The sequence below is a fragment of the Suncus etruscus genome, chromosome 19 (genome assembly GCF_024139225.1).
Source record: "Suncus etruscus isolate mSunEtr1 chromosome 19, mSunEtr1.pri.cur, whole genome shotgun sequence".
Lineage (NCBI taxonomy): Eukaryota > Metazoa > Chordata > Mammalia > Eulipotyphla > Soricidae > Suncus > Suncus etruscus.
This window is the reverse complement of record NC_064866.1, coordinates 16,874,555-16,895,722: the sequence shown is the minus strand read 5'-3', so window position 1 is coordinate 16,895,722 and position 21,168 is coordinate 16,874,555. Positions and strand designations below refer to the sequence as shown.

At 31.6% G+C, this 21,168-nt stretch overlaps 1 protein-coding gene and 1 non-coding gene across 2 annotated transcripts in view; both read left to right on the top strand.

The window, feature by feature from the left end:
• Positions 1-21,168, top strand: part of DPYD (dihydropyrimidine dehydrogenase) — a 934,958-nt gene that overhangs the window by 108,670 nt on the left and 805,120 nt on the right. The window lies entirely within an intron of this gene.
• On the top strand, positions 15,765-15,871 carry LOC125997650 (U6 spliceosomal RNA). The gene has a single exon (XR_007491689.1). It is a non-coding gene; the product is annotated as a U6 spliceosomal RNA (small nuclear RNA).

Here is a 21,168-nt window from a genome sequence, read left to right as displayed (position 1 = left end):
AGTTGTTTAGATTGAGCAGTTTTCCAATGAAATGCTCTTTATAGATATCTATAATAATGTTCTAATGCTTTTATCCACAGAAACTGGCGCAGAATGCATCTGAAAGCCATGGACTCCCACTACTGTGCTCTGTATGGGTGTCAATGTCTTAATTTTATTCAGTCTATAATAAATCCTTTATCTTTCTTTTTATTTTTATCATCCAGTGCTCAATTAAGATTGTGTCATGATAAAATTCTAATCTATTTATTTTCTACTTGATTATACCTGCTAATATAATGTAATCATTATGTCCATAGATAGAAATGGATTACTCATAAACCTAGAGAAATATATGAACAGAAAAGTGAGAGTAGTGGGAGATTTCAGCACGTCATTATATGCCCTAGACAGATACACTAAACAGAACACTAGCAAAGACATAAGAGCCCTACATCCAAAGCTAGAATTTGGACTAAAGGCTGTTTACAGGGCGTTTCAACCTTTAAGAGGCAGAATACACAGTTTTATCAAGTGCACATGGAACTTTATAGTTTTATTTAAATGGGAATAGTTTTATTTAAATGTACTATGTAAAGAAATATGTGTTGTTTTGTTATGCTTAAAATTTTACTCAATTTGGGGCCGGAGAGATTGCATGGAGGTAAGGTGTTTGCCTTTCATGCAGAAGGTCAGTGGTTTAAATCCCGGCGTCCCATATGGTCCCCAGAGCCCGCCAGGAGTGATTTCTGAGCATAGAGCCAGGAGTAAGCCCTGAGTGCTGCTGGGTGTGACCCAAAAACCAAAAAAAAAAACAAACAAACAAAACAAAACAAAAAACAAGCAAACAAAAATTTTACTCAATATATGTAAAATCAGATTATAAAGAAATTCTTAAATTCATACATAAATTCATTCTAGGACTAACAAACATAAAGTCATAAAAATAAGAATTATAGTAGAAGTGTAGAAAGACAGTATTAAAATGATATATAATAAATTATAAAATATCATTATTTATTTCTAGAAAATACATACAGATGAAATTTCTATTCATGATCTATTGATGCAAATATTATGGAGTATATCTATTTTAGAATATGCTTTACTCAATTAAAAAACAGCTGACTTAATTAAAGATATATGACTACTATTCAGTTGAGGGATTACACTAAACAAAGTCACTTAATTGTAGGCTATGATAAAAGTTTAAAAAGTCAGATTTACATCTTTGTGTTTATTAGGAAAACAATATGCTCTAGCAGGCATAGTATATTGTTATTTGAGAATTGTCATAAACTTTCAAATTTGGACTAGAAAATAGTTTTATTTAAATGTACCATGTAATGGCATATGGGTTGGGTTTTTTTTTTTTTTGCTTAAAATTTTACTCAATTTATGTAAAATCAGATTATAAGGACATTCATAAAAAATCTTGCTAAGTATACTAAAGGGAAAATAGTAATGTAATTCTTCCAATAAAGTTGAAAATTACAGTGAGCCAAAGCATTTTAAATCTTAGGAACAATCTAGATTAGGGTTTGGGAGGAGTCTTTGAAATAGTAAGAAGTTATAAATAGTATTTTTTTGTGATTAAAATTGGTTAAATGGGGACTGGAGTGGACTGGAATGGGGTAGGGTGATTGATTGCTTTTCATGGGATCAATGCGGGTTTGATCCTGACTTCCTATAGGGTCCCCCTAGCTTGCCAGGAATAATTCTTTAGTGCAAGGCCAGAAGTTATCCCTAAGCAATGCAGTGTTGTGGCCACAAAACAAAACAAGACAAAAAGAAAACAAGTGGTTAAAGTCAGAGGGAATTAACCAGTTTTGAGCTTCATAATAAGAGGAAGTTAATAATCTGATAAGTTATTTATGATACTCACATGTATAAATGAGAATTAAGATGAAGCAATGCTAAGAGACTGATTTTTTTTAGAAATTTCCCAGTTTTGTAAAAAACTGGGAAAGTGAGAAGTTAATAACAGTCTTTAAGGATGAAAGATTCTTATAAAAGAATGATGACTACCTTGCCATTGCTGTTGAGTACAGAACAAGAGGGTGGGATTTAACAAATATTTATTGAATAATTCCATGAAGTGGATAGCAAGAGGATGAAAATCATAAGGGATTCAAGTTAGTATGAAAGATCATCCTGAAAAAAATATATTAATTCCTTGAGAGGTTGTGAATTTGGCATTTTGGAAGTCTTTGAAACAATATAGGTTTTCATTTCATTCACTCTTTCAACAGTCATTATTGTCAATTCTTTCAGCTAACAATTATTGCATTTTTTGGTCCTTTCCATGGTAATCTGTCAGACACGAAATATATCTTTGACAAATTTTTTCAGGATTAGTCAGCATTGTTTCTATTTTATATAATGACTGTAATTGTGTTAATTGCCATACAAATTTATAATTGATTAATATGAAATCAATTATAAAATAAAATACTAATAGTATTCAGTAGTAAATTACATAAGTACATTCAAAAATTAAATGTAGAAAATATTAAATATTTGATGGTCAATATATATGTTAAATTTTGATATAAAATATATTATTAAGAGAGGTTATTTTTATTTAAAAATCCCCTTTGAAAATTAAGTTGTTGAATTTTTCTTCACTACAAATTGACCATAGTCACTGATAATTTAAATTTTTTATACTACTATTCCATTAATGGTTGTAGACATTAATTATTCTAACAAGGTTGATAAGATAGTTGCCCACTAGATCAAATTGAAATATTTAGTATGCTTAATAAAAATAGTGCTTGTTATATACTATTGGTCATTAAAATAAAATGAAGATATGCTTATCATCTTTTTTCTAAGCGAGTTGGCTTTTAAATACTTTATCAATAAAACAGTGCTTATTAAAAGGAGCTATTTAATAAGTGTAAGTTCTAGACCTTTACCATAATTGCTAGGGAAGTTCTGAAGATTTGTCTTTGTTTTATTTAAATATTCATAAAAATTTTGTATCTCTATCTATTATGGTTTTATACTTAGAAGACTGAATACGGATAAGTCAATGTAGAAAATAGAGGTAAATTGTGTTGCTTACATTCTAGTTTGACCACATTTACAATGAAACAAAAATACTATATATAATGTATCATATTAATTTGTTCATGTTAAATATTTGAGTTGATTATGTTTAGAAACAAATTTTTTCACAAAAAGATTTTTTTTATATTTTGACTTGTGTAATTTTTTAATAACTTTTATTTTGACCAAAGTGGATTACATATCTTTCACAGTAATATTTTAGGTACATAGTGACGTTGATTCAGGGCAATTCCCACCACCAAAGTTGTCCTCCCTCCACCCCTGTTCCCAGTATGCATCCCAAATCCTCTTTCTTTATCCCCCATGCTGCTAGTATAAGTAGTCTCCTCTGTGTCTAGCTTGTTGTAGATTGGGTATCGATTCTGTTATCATTTGCTTTGGAGTTGGTATTTAAGTCTGATCATTTTTTATTACTACTTAATGATCATACAACTATTTGGTCTTGGTACCCTCCATTAGTTCCCCCTCAGTCTGTGAGGCTGAACAAGATGGTTCAAGTGGTTCTGTTTGAAGGAAAGAGAAAAATAAAATGGGTCAAAAATCAAACAAGCAAAAACTGGGCGGAGTCCTAGAAGCTATAAATATCCATAATCTGGAAATGAGCCAAGTGTCTGAGAAAGTGATGACTCAATAAAAACAGCATAGTACAGCTATACAATTGATGTACTTTTAGGAAAAATCAAGTCATGAAATTTGCTTACACATGGATGGGTATGGAGAATATTATGTTGAACAAAATGAGTCAAAAGGAAATGAATAGACATTGAATGATTCCACTTACATGTGGGATACACAATTTAAAAAGATAGTATGCTAATAATAAAAGAATGCAGGTAATGTTGTGAAGGGCATGGTAGGAATCTTGCCAGAAAGAATGGGGTGTGCAGGTAGGGTAGAGAAAAGACTACTACGAAGGCAATGATAGTTTGAAATGATCTTACTGGACAAGGATTGGGTGCTGAAAGGAGGTAAAGTGATAGTCCTTCAGTAACAATATTGTAAACAGAGGCTAAAAGGAAGGGGAAAAAAGGAATTCTGAGAGATAAAGAGAAAAGAAAATGTCTACCATAGAGGCAGGCAAAGGGAAGGGGAGTGGAAAAGGACAGAAACTGGCTATTGGTTTAGGAAATGAGTTCTTATGAATGGTCATTTGTTGAACATTGTATGACTGAAACCCAATCATAAACAACTTTGTATCTCATGGTGATTTTGGTTAAAATCTTTATTAAAAATTAAAATGAGGGGCACAAGCAGTGGCACAAGCAGTAGGATGTTTGCCATGCACACACTAACCTAGGATGGACCACGCTTCAATCTTCTGGTGTCCCATAAAGACTTCCAAGCCAGGAGTGATTTGTGAGTGCATAGCCAGAAGTAACCCCTGAGAGTCACCGGGTGTGGCCCCAAAAAGCAAATATAGAAAATGGAAAATGAAAACTAAACATAAGTAGAATTAATGCACAAAATCATATATTCATATCATATTTAAATGTACCTTATTTTTTACAAGTAGTGAGCCCCATTAAAACAATTAAGCACTAAGTAAAGTATACATTTGTGTGAGCATGGAAACTATTGAAAGATCATTTTTGTGCTTAAAATGGCAAAACCAAATGAAAAAACAATTTATCACAATTATATTCTATCTTAATTATCAAATATTATTATTTAATTTAATATTTTTATAATTTAATATATATTTAATATTGCATAAAGTATGTAGGTTTTTTCTATTTTACCATATATTGCCTTGAAATAAAATATATTTTATTAATAAAATGATTTTTACTAAATATTAAATTTTAAATTACTGATCAGTTTATAATATGCATTATTTTTACATGTTCTTTTTATTTGGGGGATATTCTGTGAAGGAAGTTAACTTTGATTATATTTATTACTACTGACATATTTTAAAGAAAGTTGTGGAAGATGATGATATAGTTGCAAAAGAGTATTTTTGTCTGTATTGTGGTTTAATCAAAGCAAAAAATAACAAGATTTATAAGGCTACAAACTTATTTTCATACATGAGAATTCAAACAATTGATGATTCTAGCTGGAAAATCACTTTGGCTAGCAATCATCTGCATCATCTGTTAATTTGTTGTGAATATAGTTAGTATTATTAAATTCAGAAATGATATTCAATTTTCATTGCACACCACTCAAATTATTTTATTTTGTATTTCACAATAAAGATAAATATTAAATTAAATGAAAAACCAAATAACTTTTAATGGCTTTTGTTGATTAATAGATATTTAAAACTTTTTAAAAATCACTTTTAGAAAAAGAATTTCTATCAGAGAAACTAATTTTCTATTAGATATTGGGGTGGGGAGGAGGGAGATTTGGGACATTGGTGATGGGAATGTCGCACTGGTGAAAGGGGGTGGTCTTTACATGACTGAAACCCAACTACAATCATATTTGTAATCACTGTGTTTAAATAAAGAAATTAAAATAACAACAACAACAACAAAAAGATATTGAATACTCAAAAGTTTGTGTCAAATGCATTTATTATATACAACTTTTTTGCATGATGAATATAGAGTTGCCGTTTTCTTATTTGCTAATTACAAAATGTTTTACATGATAAATATATCAGATTAAAAGCTCCCTGACAGAACTATGTTGTTCACAGTTTATGTTTTAATTTTAATTGGAATTACTATATTCATGTCAAAATTCCACTTTTGTTCTTAGAGAAATGTCTTATAATTTATTATTATTAATGCATAAAAATAATATACAGTTGATAATAAATTTTATGAATTCTTTAAGCACATCAAATACTTTTTTATATGTTTTCTGATATTGGAAATAAATGTGTTAAAGATATTTGCCCATTTCTTACTTTTACTTGCCTACTATATCTGTTAGATTTTGCATGTTCAGTATTAAAATACAATTTATTAACGTTACTCGGTAATTTGGTTCCTTGTCATGGAATGTTCACAAATGATAAATTTATGCATTCCATATTGATCTACTTATTACCAATACTAAAAATGTTAAAACCGATGATCGCTTACTATTCTCGGTAATATGAATTATTTAGTCAGTTCCAAACTTTTGAAATAACTGTCTGGTGTTTTAGAAATTAGAAACAAAAATTATAATAGGAGTTTAGACTATAATATATTGCTGCAAGGGTAATCATTAAGGGAAAACACAGCTGACATTTTCTGATTTATGCACACAATCAGAGATGGAGTCCAAGGACTGTGACATAATTATCTTCATGCTAACAATTTTTGTAAATCTCTTGACAGAATTTTAGCTAATTTTAAAATGCCTTCTGAAGATTAGTACTTAAAATTGTTGGGGAAAATAGCACAATTTATTAGCAAGGGTATAATTGTAAACCTTCTGAATACTCATTGTGAATATCATTTAGACAGTAACTCTTGCCTTAGCAGCTGGTATATAAGACACCAGTTTATGGAGTCTTGAAACAACAGAGAGTGGAATCTAATTAAAGAGGATTACATGCCAAAGAAAAATTATTAAAAACAGACTAATAGACAATTGTTATGAATCTGGAAGTTGCTGCCAACCTCTCTTTTTAATATAAATTTATGTTGTAACTGTTAAGTAAAAGTCTCTCTCTTTTAACTTAAAAAAATTGATTGCTTTTTTGAATTTTAACTTAACAGAGGATCTTGACTGTTTTTTTCAATCTTTAGTCCCCATATATATATAGACGTGTATCTTAAAAGATAAATTATAATCAATGCTATTTTGTGTGGGCTTCAATTTTTTATTGTTTCTAGTATTATCAACTTATAACCACATTACAGTGGAAACACAAACATTTTTACTTTATAAACAACAATCATCTTAAAGCTGATATGAATATTTATGGGGCTTATGAGCTTACATGTATTTCTTTGTAATGTACATTTAAAACTGTGATATAACTTTAGTAATTTGAAGATTATTAGATTTCAGTACCACAGTTTACTAAAATAGCTCTTTCATATTGGAAGTAACTCATCCTCTCCTTTATCTCACAGCATTTATTCTATTCCAAATGATTACTGAGAAAATTGAAATGATACAGAGCCCAGAGACAGATATTATCTTTAAAAATAAACTTGAAATAATTTGAAAGAGAAATAAAAAGTAATTGTTTTCCCAGTGCTAACATTTGAGATACATGGTGATTAATTAATATCATATGTATTCTCTGCATATCTACAATATGCTATGTACATTTTATATGCAATGTATTACTCAAATGGGCATTTATAAATTTTGATTAAATTAAATATATTAAAATTAATAGCTACAAATTAAGAATAATTAGTAAATATACAAACACACTGGATAAAATTAATGAGACATTTAGGTTTATTAAGTGTTTGATAGTTCTAAATATAGTTCTCTGTATTTTTTATTTTAAAATTTTTAGTATTTGAGATGCACTGTAATATTACAAATGTTTCACTTGAAAATAGCAGAATTATCTGCCCAGGATCTCCATATTTTCCTCATATACTTAGTGAGCTACTACTCTAGACATATTCCCTGTTGCTTCAGTGAATAACTCACCAAGAACACTAGATATTTTAAATGTAAACCCTTCTGATTATATGCAATTAAAACAAATCTGGAATAGGCTTAAGACCCATTAGAAAAACTATGTACTCGTTGGATCATGCGTTTGATGGTCACTTTAATAGAAATTCACATTGCTGGGATATGTTCTTCACTGTGATAACAAATAATTCATCAAAGAATGTACTGGAGCTGTGAATTTATGAGTGTTAATGGATTTAAGATCTGAAGTGATAGTGTCTGAGATAAGGTTCTTGCCTCTTATGTGACTTACCTCAGTTCAGTTCCTGGTACTGGTACAGTTCCTGGTTCAGTTCCAAACATTACCCAGAGTGATCCCTGAGCACAGATCCAGGAATAAGCCCCAAGCAACAGCAGATGTGGTATATCCTTCCCCAAAGATTAAAATTAATTTAGGGATGAGTGAGTTGTTTCAAGGGGCTAGGGTATAGACTTCTATGAGGGAAACATGACTACATGATTTTCTAAGCACTGTCAACCAACCCCTGAGCTCTCAACCTTGAAATAGTGCTTGAAATCACTGTACCAAAAAAAATAAAATTAATTGTGTATATATTTTGATAAATGGTACTTCATATAAGTAAATAAATAAAGTTAATAAGTAAATGATGCATAAAACTTTGTCTTTTAAATTCTGATATTGGATTTAAGTGTTTTCAGCTTATTTCTACTGTGTGACCAGAAGCACAATTGGGCCTTCTCTCTGCTGTTCTGTAGCCTGGAATTTTGATTCTAAAACCAATCATCTTTTGCCTGCATAAAATATAGCATTCAAAATCTACTATGGAGCCAGAGTGGTAGTACAGTAAGGAGGGTGCTTGCTTAGCAAGCTATTGACCCAAATTTGATCCTTAGCATTCCATATGGTCCCTGAACACCATCTTATTAAAATAACAAATAATAGGGGCCGGGCGGTGGCGCAAGAGGTAAGGTGCCTGCCTTGCCTGCGCTAGCCTTGGACGGACCGCGGTTCGATTCCCCCGGTGTCCCATATGGTCCCCCAAGCCAGGAGCAACTTCTGAGTGCATAGCCAGGAGTAACCCCTGAGCGTCAACGGGTGTGGCCCAAAAACAAACAAAAAAAATAACAAATAATAATTAAATTAGTAATAAATAACAAGTATTGCTCAATTAGCAAGTATTAAATAATTGATAAGTAATTAAGTAATGTTTATTAATTATAAGTAAGCTATAATAAAATAATTAAAAGTAATTTCTAAATTCAGAGCCACAAATAATCCCTGGTCATTACCTGTGTACCCCTAAACACAAAAACAAACAAATCAGGCAGAGTAATAACACAGTAGGTTGGGCACTTGCCTTGCACACGGCAGACCCAAGTTCAATTTCTAAAATCTCATGTGGTCTTTTGAGCTTGACAGGACTGATTTCTGAGCCCAGAGTTGGAGTAACCCCTGAGTCTCACCAGGTGTAACCCCAAAACAAAAATAAACTTAAAAAATCAAAATATACTGTAATATGTGAGATGATGTTATTGTTCATATTTTATATAATAGTAAAATAGAACAAAGGGCAGAAAAGAAGGATGCACTGCATTTTCTGTCACTATCTCTAAAGGTGTGGTAGTTAGATACCTGATGAGGTGAGAGAATAAGTGATGTGAATATATAGGTCATAATTTTCATCAGAAGGAACAGAAAGTGCAAATATTTTGAAAACAGGTGAAAAAGAGACTAAGGAGGCACTGTGAGAGGAAGAAACTGAGCCAGGAATATTGGTAGGAATGATGTGGGCTCAACTGTATAGAGCATGAAGATGAATCAACTTCCCTTATCAAAAAAGTTTCTTAAATTCCTTTTATTTACGTTGCTTTATTTATCATTTTATGGACCTCCTAGTAAACTTTGACACTCACCTCCAGTGACACCTCCAGTATATCATGTACACCAGACATGTGGACCAGCCCTTTGAGCTCTTTATCTGTCTCCTGAAAAATCATCACACATCCCCAAGAGTGAGTGAATATTGAATAAGTACCAATGGTTTAAAAATTATTATAGAATTTATAGTGCCAACTACATATAGCCAACCACATACTACTCTACAATTTTTGTTAAAATTATGTTGTCTTATTTGATTTTTTTTATAAATTAATTTGACCAATACTCCATTTTCAGAAGAAAAATCACTTAGTACCACTCCTTAAACAGAAAGTGTCCCCTCAATTTTCTACGAAGGGTACTACTGCTCTCTACATTGTTCCAGCACTTGATCCTCAGGAAACACTCAACTTGAGAAACCCTGTTGGAAATTATGTGAGACTTGGTTAAAAAAATAAGTGTATATTATGGCCAGAGCAATAGCACAGTGGATAGGGGGTTTGTTTTGCACACAGCTGAACTGGGTTCAATTCTGGCATCCCATATAGTTCTCTGAGCCTTCCAGGAATGATTTCTGAGTGCAGAATCAGGAGTAACTCCTGAGCTTCATTGTGTGTAGCCTGAAAAACCAAAAACAAGTAAACAAAAAAAATGCACAGCATGTAAAATGGTTCATTTTGAATAAGAAATTAAGACTAAAACGGTAATCCTGATAAATGCTGAATTTCCTTAGGATGAAAGATATGCAGGTAGGGTTTTAGAGAGAGGAGAATGGTGTATATCTGTCTGTATTCAAGGTTTATTCTTAGCTCTTTGCTTAGTTGTCATACCAGATCTATCAGACCATTTTCAGAGATTATATACTACGCCAGGATTGAACTCAGTGAGGGCTATTTGCAGGCAAACGGCCTTGCCTTATGTGCTAGCTCACTAATTCCAGAAAAAAATTGCTTTATTTTGCTTAGCTTGAAAAAGTACTAAAATATTAGTAAAGTTGTATCTTGATAAAATATAAAATATGGTATATTTCAAAGTAAAAATAATACACACACACGCACACACACACATATATACACAGATATATAGGCTGAGCTAAAAATAGAAATTATTTTACTTAAAATATGTAGTAGGACTTCTGGAACACTTTGTTGTTCAGAACGTATTTTTACATTTTTTGTGACCTCATTTAATATATCTTCATAGCTTTCCAGGAAATTCACCATTACTTTGATCATATTTGTTATGACTGATCACATTTGTCTGTAAAGTCATGTGATGAGGGGGTATTTATAGATTAAGTTGTTAAACATCATCCTAGAACCAGATAGTTAAGGTGTAGAATGAAGACAGCAACTTAACATTTCCTGTCTCTGTAGCTCTTACTTCTTCTGTATTATATTACATTTCACTGTAACTCATGCAAGATTCTCCCAGACAGGGCCTGATTCTAAGCTGGCCACCATTAGTGAAATGACATTAGTCAAATATGATTATATCTTAATGTTCCCTAAAAGGATTAGACTGGTTAAGATATACCAAAGGGAAAAGCAATTATGCATTGAAATATGAACTTTCTGATTAGAACAGGAAATTGTATTATTGGTATAAGAATACTCATCTGGAATTTAAAAAAATATATAAAATAATTATAGCTAGTATTACTTGGATTGCAAACAATTTTGTTCGTTTCAATTTTAAATTTTTTGGTTTTGTTTTGTGTGCCTAATTTAAGAAATAATATCTTTTTAAAAGAGTTACCTCAGAAAGTCATTATTTAGAAAAATCCAAATCTTAAAAATTTTCTAATTATACAAGAAATAAATGCATTGTAACTACCTTTTTTGTTTTGCCTTACTGCCTGAAAACATATTTAGTCGATGTTAAATCACCATATAGTTACATATAGTTAAGCTTTTAGTGTCTAATTTTATTTAATTTCTTTATATATTAGTTTACTTTATACAGTTATTTATATTTTGACCACACTCAGTGATACTCAGGGGTTATTCCTGGTTCTCCACAGAGATATTAGTCTTATCAGGCTCAGGGGAATATAGGATGAGTTGGATTAAACTCATTAATGGTTTGAAAGGCAAATGTCCTACCCATTGTTCCATCAATACAGACCTTCTTATTTATATTTTAAAAAGTAAAATATGCCGGAACACAGACTCAGAAGTAAGCCCTGAGCCCAATAAATAAATAAATACAAAGTATAAAATAAGAATTTATAATTGTTTATATAGAAAGTGTCCTACTTTATAATTCCCTGAGGATCTTTTAAAATAGAGTATGTGACAGATTTCTAATCATCTGAGATTTGTAATCATTGTTATTAAATGATTAATGTGGCAAATTAGTCTCCCTTTGGATATAGAATATACTTACCTCAGAGAAATTGCATATATTGAACTTAATTTTTTAAATAAAGTTTCTTTTGTTTTTTAAACTTTTCCATTTCCAATGATACTACTCACAGTTTCTCATACTATTTGATTTCAAGTAGATATTGAATGAGTGAATGAATGAAATGAAATGAAATGACTTCTTTTAAATTGAATCAACTCTAGTTTTGAGGCTATCCCTAGTAATACTTAGGGGTTAATCTTGGCTCATTGCTTAGGGAGACTAAATGAACTTTTGCTTGAAATTTGTATAAGTATCCAAAGCTTAACTTCAGTAATAAATGGTAAATGATAAAACAGCAATTGAAATTAGTTAAATATTTAACCCCTTGTTTTTCAAGGGATTTTCAGTACTGGACAATTGGCTATATTTGTAGCTTATTCTTCTTTGTAAACTTGTTCATTTATAATCATCTTTCTTGATATCAACAGTGGATTAATACAGACTTCAGGTTTCATTGATCCATTGAAACTGTATATGAAAAATTACATAAATAGGTGGCACTTTTTCCAATTAATTTAAGAGGCAAGAAATATAATTTTCATTATATTGTCTTTGAAAGATTACAAACAAAATGTTAAAATATCTTTTTAACATACTACATTTTGTTTTTAAATTCATAAGCATTATCTCTACACAAAATAAAATAGCCATTCTTCATAAAATTTGACCCATTAAAATTGTGGATACTTTTCTTCTTCTTTCTATTCAATTGTTTTGCCTTTTCAACATTTATTGAAACACTTTTTCTTTTGTGGATTCAATATACTATGTGATTTACACATATTTTCTCATTTATTTTTGCTGACAGCCCTAGAAGGTAAGAATATTTCACTTAGAAGAAATTGGATTAAGTAACCTGCTTAAGGACACCTAGCTAGTAGGCATTCACTCTAAAGCAGGAAATTTTTTACTACCTTAGCCTTTCCCCACCTTAATCTGGAAAAATGTGACTCATTTTAAAGTCATTTGCAGAAATAAACTCTGGAGCCTCTCAGAAGAATTAATTCTACTTCTTTTCAGTATTCTGTAGATTTGGATTAAGTTGAGGTCTTCTCTTTTGACCTTTATTTCTCTTCCAGTTTGTATGAGGACTGTAATGCACAGTAGATTTTTAATTTTTGGAGTGAAAATTTAAGTCTTTAAATTGAATGTTATTCTACGATTCTAAATCTTCTGATTGTAGCTGTGCCATTTACTTTCTGTATTCTTAGTAATAGAGATGAGTCTCCACATTTTTAAAGTTAGTTTTCTACATCAGTTTAGTAAACACATTTTAGATTCCAAATGACTTGTCTGTAGCTTTTAGATAATATCATGAATTTTTTTACCTTGATTTGTTTTTTAATTCAGTACTAAGTTAATATTATGAATTATTTTATTTAATAATGTAGTTTGCTGTTTTTTTGCTTCTTTCCGCCCTTATCTAGCACATAAATCAGTACAGTATCAATTTGGTAGAATATTTTATTGTCCTCGATAGTTAAGTAAATATATCTCAGAATGTTATTTAAAATTCTCAGCAGTCAGAAATCTCATGTTATTTTCTTCACTCACTACAATTCATATTCAACTTATTTGTTTTTATTATAAGTTTTATTCAGTATAACACAGATGATATATAAAACACTGTAAAATCTATCAGTTAGAAATCTAGACCTTCCTTCAACCCATGGGATTCTATTTGGCAGGAGGCCACCAAAATCAGTTCTTTTTTTGATGCTTAGTTACTAGTTTGTACTTTAATTGCTGCCAAAATCAGAGCACTTGGGATTTCAATTGCTCATTATATTTGTCACGGTGGTGTCACAGACCCAAATAAAGACTGCTGCATGCAAAATATTTATGAGTATTAATTTGGTCTGAACATGTGCATATTGGATTCTTTTTCCTCATTGTAATGTATAGCATATCTATATAGAAATGCAAAGGAACCCTACAAAAATGTGTTTCCATTTAATACTATTTCTTAATGAATCCAACCCCATATCTAAATTCATCAACAAACAGCTAGAGGAGGCTTTTTCAAAAAAATTATTTCAGTCACTTTATTTTTTTTCCTTTGAAGCAGTTTCTAAGGCTTATATAAAAGTTTGACCTCAACTCTATACAGAAACCATTAAGTTTCAGATCCTTGCTTTATGCCATACTGGTTATTTTTTTTTTTGAGCAAATTCTGTTAATCTCATTATACATGTTTCCTCATGTTAAAAATAAGGTTTGGTTGTTATAGATCTAAAATGGCTAAAGGCCTAGAAAAATACATAATACAGTAAAGTTGTTTTTAATAGCTAGTGTTTTGCCATTAATCTTTGCATGTTAAAAATACTATAATTCTTGTCAAAGTTGTTATTATCCATTTCAAGTTTGCTACTTATGTAGAGCTAATCTATGCTTGTTGTAGCAGTGGAATAAATATTTGATCATTCCAAAATTTCAGGATCAACCCATTTTCCTCTGTGTTTCTCCTGCTTAAATGATCAATTCTAATCAAGAAGACCTGATTTTGATACAGTATTTTATTACTTCTTAATAAGTTTCTTGTTTTGGATGTCACACATGGCTGTGCTTAAGGCTCAATTCTGCCTCTAAACTATGGAATCATTCATTTATGAATCTCCTGGCAGATATGGGGCTGGCATATGTGGTGCTGAGATCAAACCTCTGGATGACTGTTGACAATACAAGTGGCCTAATACACTGTACTACCTTTTTGTACCCATATATTAGTAGTTTTATTTGTCCTAGTCAACCTGAAAAGTAGTTTATCTATTTTGTCCTATTTCTGTTTTATTTATTTGTTTATTTTCTGTTCCTTCTTTATTAGATACATGTATCCTTTTGCTTTTGCCAAGATAATTGCAGCTTTTTCACACAATAATCTTGATGAAAGGAACTTATGGACACTGCTGTGAAGGAAGTGCCAATTAACACTGAAGATGCTATAAATTTCTTTAGATTTGTTCTATTTTGTTTATGGTCTATAAGAAACTTCACTCTCATATTTATGTCTTAAAATTCATTTTCTGTGATAATTCAATATTAATTCAATACATACTAGGATAGAATCCTAGGATAATAGGATCCTAGGATAATAGGATGTGAGGATAAAATATATATTGACACACATTAAGTAAAAATGAATAAATTTTATCATATCTATATTTAGAGTACTCAGCTGGGAACAGACTTTGAAAGACATTGGTTCCACTTCACTGATGTCCTTATTATAGGGAAGCATTATGGGTCGTGAACATGGCTTTCTTTCTATATCTATTTTTTATATCATAGGTCCATGATTATTCTGGTGTGTGTGTGTGTGTGTGTGTGTGTGTGTGTGTGTGTGTGTGTGTGTGTGTGGTGTTGTTTTGTGGTAGTCATAGTCAGTAGTGCACAGGAGTTACTCTTGTCTCTGCACTCAAAAATCACTTTCGGTATGAGGCTTAATTTAACTTTTTTTTTTGAGACGTTTATTTCTGTTTTATTTAAAATACTGACAGTTTTTTCTGAATGGAATTAAGCTTGCATATTTTGGTAGTACTTTAAAATATTGTTGTTGAAATAAAAATTAAAGCAAACTAAAAACCCTTGGTCTTAAGTTTATATTCAGAAAACCCACAAGTATTTTTGGTCAAGTTCACTATTGGGTCATAAAAATGCTTAAATTTTCCTTATTCCTTAATTGTTGGGCACAATAAGATCTGAAAAGACTCATGCTGCAATTTTTGTTAACCAATTTAATAATCATGTTTGGTTTAATCACTCTTTTTGTGGGGAGGATATACCCAACCTTTTTTTTTATTTATTTATTTTTGGGTCACACCTGGCAACTATCAGGAGTTACTCCTGGCTTTTTGCTCAGAAATCGCTCCTCGTGCTCGCTTCAGCAGCACATATACTAAAATTGGAACGATACAGAGAAGATTAGCATGGCCCTTGCCCAAGGATGACACGCAAATTCATGAAGCGTTCCATATTTTTTAAAAAAGAAAAGAATAAAAAAAAAAGAAAGAAATCACTCCTGACAGGCTTGGGGGACCATATGGGATGCAGGGATTCGAACCACCATCCTGCATGCAAGGCAAATGCCTTACTTCCATACTATCTCTCCAGCTCTGCAATCTGTTATTTTTACTCTAGAAATACCTGATGGCCTTAGGAACCATATCTGATGCCAATGATAGAAGGCTTAGGCAGGTGCTCTACCCACTCTCCTAGATTTGATTTATTCTTTGTGACAAAGTATGTTAGTTTAGCCATCTTAGAAGTCATTAAATGTATGGAGTCTTAGCATCAAAACTCATACATATTCTTTAATATTCTGGAGCATTCTCTTTCAGCTAATTCAGAAGTTGGACTGTACTCTATCTAAACATACAATAAGTTTAGTGAGAGTTCTCTTAGTCCCTCCCTTCAATTTTCCACAGATTTTGACTTTTTTTTATTTTATTTTATTTGGTTTTGGTGTCATATCTGGAAGTATTCATAGATAACTCTTCTCTCTGCAGTAAGTGGTCACTCCTGGCAGTCTTATGGAGTCATATGGGATGCTGAAGACCAAACTTGCATACTATGGACCCAGATTTTTAATTTTTAAAATATTTCTTTTTTTAAGATAAAGATTTTTACCTCTTTTTCTTTAGCTGAAATCATCCCCCCACATCCCTATCTGTCTCTGAGACAGGCATGTGTGTGAATTATATTTCTACTTTTAAAAGGAGCAAATCATATAATGTTGCATGTTGATAGTGATTGACTTCTGGAGGCACAAGAGGTTTGTCAAAGTCACTATATTTGTTTGTTTTTGGGTCACATCCAGCTGTGCTCATGGTTTACTCCTGGATCTGCACTCAGAAATCAGCATCTGACTTATTAGTTATTTGTGGATGAGCATTAATTAATGACAGGTATTGGTTCTCTTATTAGATATTTGTAAAATTTGAAAAAGCAGTCAGTAATGGAATAATCTCTTACTTAAATGTACAAATAAAAAATTACTAGCATTAAATATTAGATTTTATGGTGTTGGTTGCATAAAAAATCTAGTTAGTATATAAAGTAAGAATAATTATATTAACATATAGAAATATACATTTTTTCTATTAGCTGAATTTGAATAAAACACAAATGTTACCATTACAATAGTCTTTTAAATTCCAATATCTATTTAAATTCCATATCTATTTTGAAAAAAATGTAATTATATGGAAAAAACAATTACATGAGAGTGAAAAACTATATTTTTCTTTCTTGAGTTTTTAAGCTTTTAATACATTTCTAGTTACTATTATAAGACTATGTTTATGAGAACAGTAATAAAAGCAAACATGTCAAAATAAAAATCAATAGGCAAATAATTGCATAGTGATAGAATAAAATATGCAACAATAGAATCATGAGAAGATTCTAGTCATAATGATTAAGTTTAAATACATGAAAGTCGAAAGAAATGCATTCCAATTATTTTATAACGACTCTATCTTTCGCTACTTTCAGGTACACCTTTATCTAATGTGGTATTCTTTGAGCAGCATTTGTTAAAATTAAGTTGCATTGAAGCTTGAATATAACAAATAAATGCATTTGATTTTGTAAAATGGCTAATGTATTTTGTTGCCTTGTGTTCATCCTACTACGTACCCTTTGATCTTCAAATGGAAGAGTCACTGATAATAAACACATTTTGAGGTGTTGGATACATGAAATCTTTCATGAACTCAGTGACAAAAAACCAGAATAGACAAAAATCTTACTCTCTAAAGTACAGGTTAATAAAAAATATTGAGAAATATTGGACAAATATATACTATTGTTTATGTTGAATTTATCTCCTAGTTAGCACTTTCTTTGCTTCTCTGAATTTAAAAAAAAAACAGGGCTGCCTGCGTGATAGATAGTACAGAACCTGAGCCAATTCTCTGACATTTTTCTGACCTGGGTTCCATCCCAGGCACTGCGTGCATTCTCTAATCCCCACCATTAGAAGATTCCAGAAAGAAGAGCCAGAAAAAAACACTCAGCATTGCTGGATGTGGCCTAAACACAAACTAAATTTTACAAGCACCATATATTTAACACTGTACAACACACATTTCCAAAACACAAATGATCTAATTTAGTCACAAATTATCTTAAAGTTAAAAAGAAGCTCAGATTATAACTATGAGTTTGAAAGATATTAAAATATAAAAAGGCACACCATTGTTCATGTAATGTTCTGACGTAATCTGAATTATTTCATTTCTAGTTGTTTATGAATAGCATTGGTTGTGTCCCCTACATATAATCATGTCATACAGCAGATTCAATTTTATACTAGTATCCAAAAATGTTAGAAATATTGGCTTACTAAAAATATGTTCTCTAAAATTTGGGAAGTTCACTAAATATTTCATTAACACAAAATGCCTTCAGTTACATTTATGAGTCTAAAAGTGAAAAATATACCTGAATAAATATTTGAAGGTTCTTAATTATCTAATGCACAAAATTATATTTTACCATGATTTATTTCTCTGAATGTCAGCAGTGTTCAGAAGGCAGAGTATCCTACCATCTATTCTTAGCAGAAAAGCATACCAAGTTCAAGAAAAGTTCTTAGGAAACAATGCTGTTTTGGTCCATCAGTGCTGGTTCCCTAGATTTTCCAGTGTTCTTCCAGGACCACTCTTAGTGGTTTTCAGGAGCCTTCCAGACTATACCCAGTGATTCTTGAAGTACTGTAGAGGTATAAAAATTGTAATATAGTTAGTTGGGAACAGACTGCTATTGCATCCATAATCTCTTATGCTATCTCTCAGCCTCAAATTACATTCTTTTATATTTTAGAAGCCTAGACTGATTTTTATTTTTATATTTTTGACTTTGGGACTACATCTGTCAGTATTCAGGGCTTATACCTGGCTCTGCACTCAGGAATCACTTCTGGCAGGGCTCGGGGACAAATTGTGATGCTGGCCATTAAAACCAGGCCGTGGAGGAATAATACATGTACCTTATCCCCTGTACTAGTACTATCTCTCACACCCTAAAATTGATTTGTATTCCAGAAGTAATGGAAAAGTGCTCTACAAAGGCAATGCGATTTAAATAATTTAATTATTCATCATTACAGTTATAATTATCTGAATGTATTCCTTTAAGACTATTCATTATATAAATAAATGCTCATAATTTAACAAAATTTCAAAGCTTATTGGAATAAGATGTAGCCACAAGAATTGCAAATTTTTAACAGAATTTAATAATAATGTCATTTTCTTATTCTCATGGAGCTATCATTTAACAGGTCGATTCAAACTTCTTTATATACACTCTTTCATTTTAATCATTTAGTTCTATTTGATTGAACTTTGATAACTAGAATTTAATTCTCCGAAAATGTTTCATTGCAGTGTGAAAAAGAAAATCTCTAAATATTCAGTTCCATGATTTTTTAAAGAATTAATTCAAAAGTGACTCTGGAGGCCAGAGAGATAGCACAGTGATAGGGTGTTTGCCTTGCATGCAGTGATCCAGTACAGATGGTGGTTCGAATCCCAGTATCCCATATGGCACCCCGTGTGTGCCAGGAGCGATTTCTGAGTGCAGATCCAGGAGTAACCCATGAGCACAGCGGGGTGTGATCCTAAAACAAACAAACAAATAAAAGTGATTTTGACAAAACTCTTGTGTCTCCAGAAATCAATCTCTATCAACATACAACATTATAAGATCTGCTCCTTTTGGGGGGTGGGGCGGCCACACCCGGCGATGCTCAGGGGTTACTCCTGGCTGTCTGCTCAGAAATAGCTCCTGGCAGGCACGGGGGACCAAATGGGACACCGGGATTCGAACCAACCACCTTTGGTCCTGGATCAGCTGCTTGCAAGGCAAACGCCGCTGTGCTATCTCTCCGGGCCCAAGATCTGCTCCTTTTAAAAGTAGTTACTTTTAAGATATAATTCACACACAGTTTTAAGTTCATATCTTTTATGAAAATAAAGCCTTTGTTTATTCTTTATCAGGTGACTATTTAATTGTCCATTTTAGTTTACTCAAAAATCTTTCCTTACTGACTTCTCTTTACACCATTTTTGTAATTAAATAGACTACATTTAAAGGCTTTTTCTTTTTTCTTCTATTTATGTTGCTGTATTTTCTTTCTTACAAGAGTAATATACATAGTCTTGATTACAATTTTTTTTGAATGGACTTTTGAAGCTAGGAATCTAGGAATCAATTTTTTAGCGGGTTGGGGCAGGAGGGTTTGTTCTTGACTCTGTGCTTGGAATCATTAGTGGTAGGGTTCAGGGAACCAAACAGAATGCTTGGCATTATAACCTCAGCAAGACAAATATTTATATCTGTTGCACGATTTTTCAGGCCTAAGATTTTAAATTTTTTGTTTAAGATTGTATTCAAAGTTATTCTTGGCCCTTTTCATTTTTACAAACATTTTACATTTCAGCTTTGTCAAAATATATTTTTAACAAAGGCAAGCAAAAAGACCAGTCAGCTGGAATTTTGATGAGATTGCAACTTTGATTTTAACTAGGGGAGAACATTATTCTAATAATGTTGAACCTCGCATTGACTGACCTAGGTTCAAATCCTGGCACTACACATTGATTTTGTTTTACTGCTATAAATTTAATTGTTTTCTTATGTTAACTTTGGATTCTTCATTTAAGCTGTGTTTTGAAGTTTGTATGACTTGAATCATTTTTTTATGAGCTCATTTGTGTGTCAGATTTTCTCTGTTCTAATACTTGTGAGATACAGTTATTACTCCATGTTGTTCTAGTAATTGTGGTATATTCTCACTTATATGTAGTTATTTTCATAATAATTGCATACTAAACTTTAGGTAATCTATGCTGTGGATTTAGATTGTTTGCAGTTTGGGGCTTTATAATTTATACCTCTTTCTGCATTTTTCTTAGTGATTGCTGCCCAGTAGAGCTCAAGGGACTCTGTGATGATGGGGATCAAAGCTGATTTTTGGCATTTAAAGCATGCATTCTAGCTCACTGGGCCAATATTTTAAATAGGTTTTACAGTGACCATTTTTGTATATAATTTTTTTTGGACATCTTTTACATGGACAGCTTCCCTATGTATATTTCTAGAGATGCTATTCATTTATTTATTGTTTGTTTGTTTAGGGGTAACATCTGGCAGTGTTGAGGGTTTACTACTGGCTCTGTGCTGAGGGATCTCTCCTGGCAGTGCTTAGGGGACCATATATTGTGCCGGGACTTGAACCTAAGTCAGTCACATTGCAAGGCATGTACTAT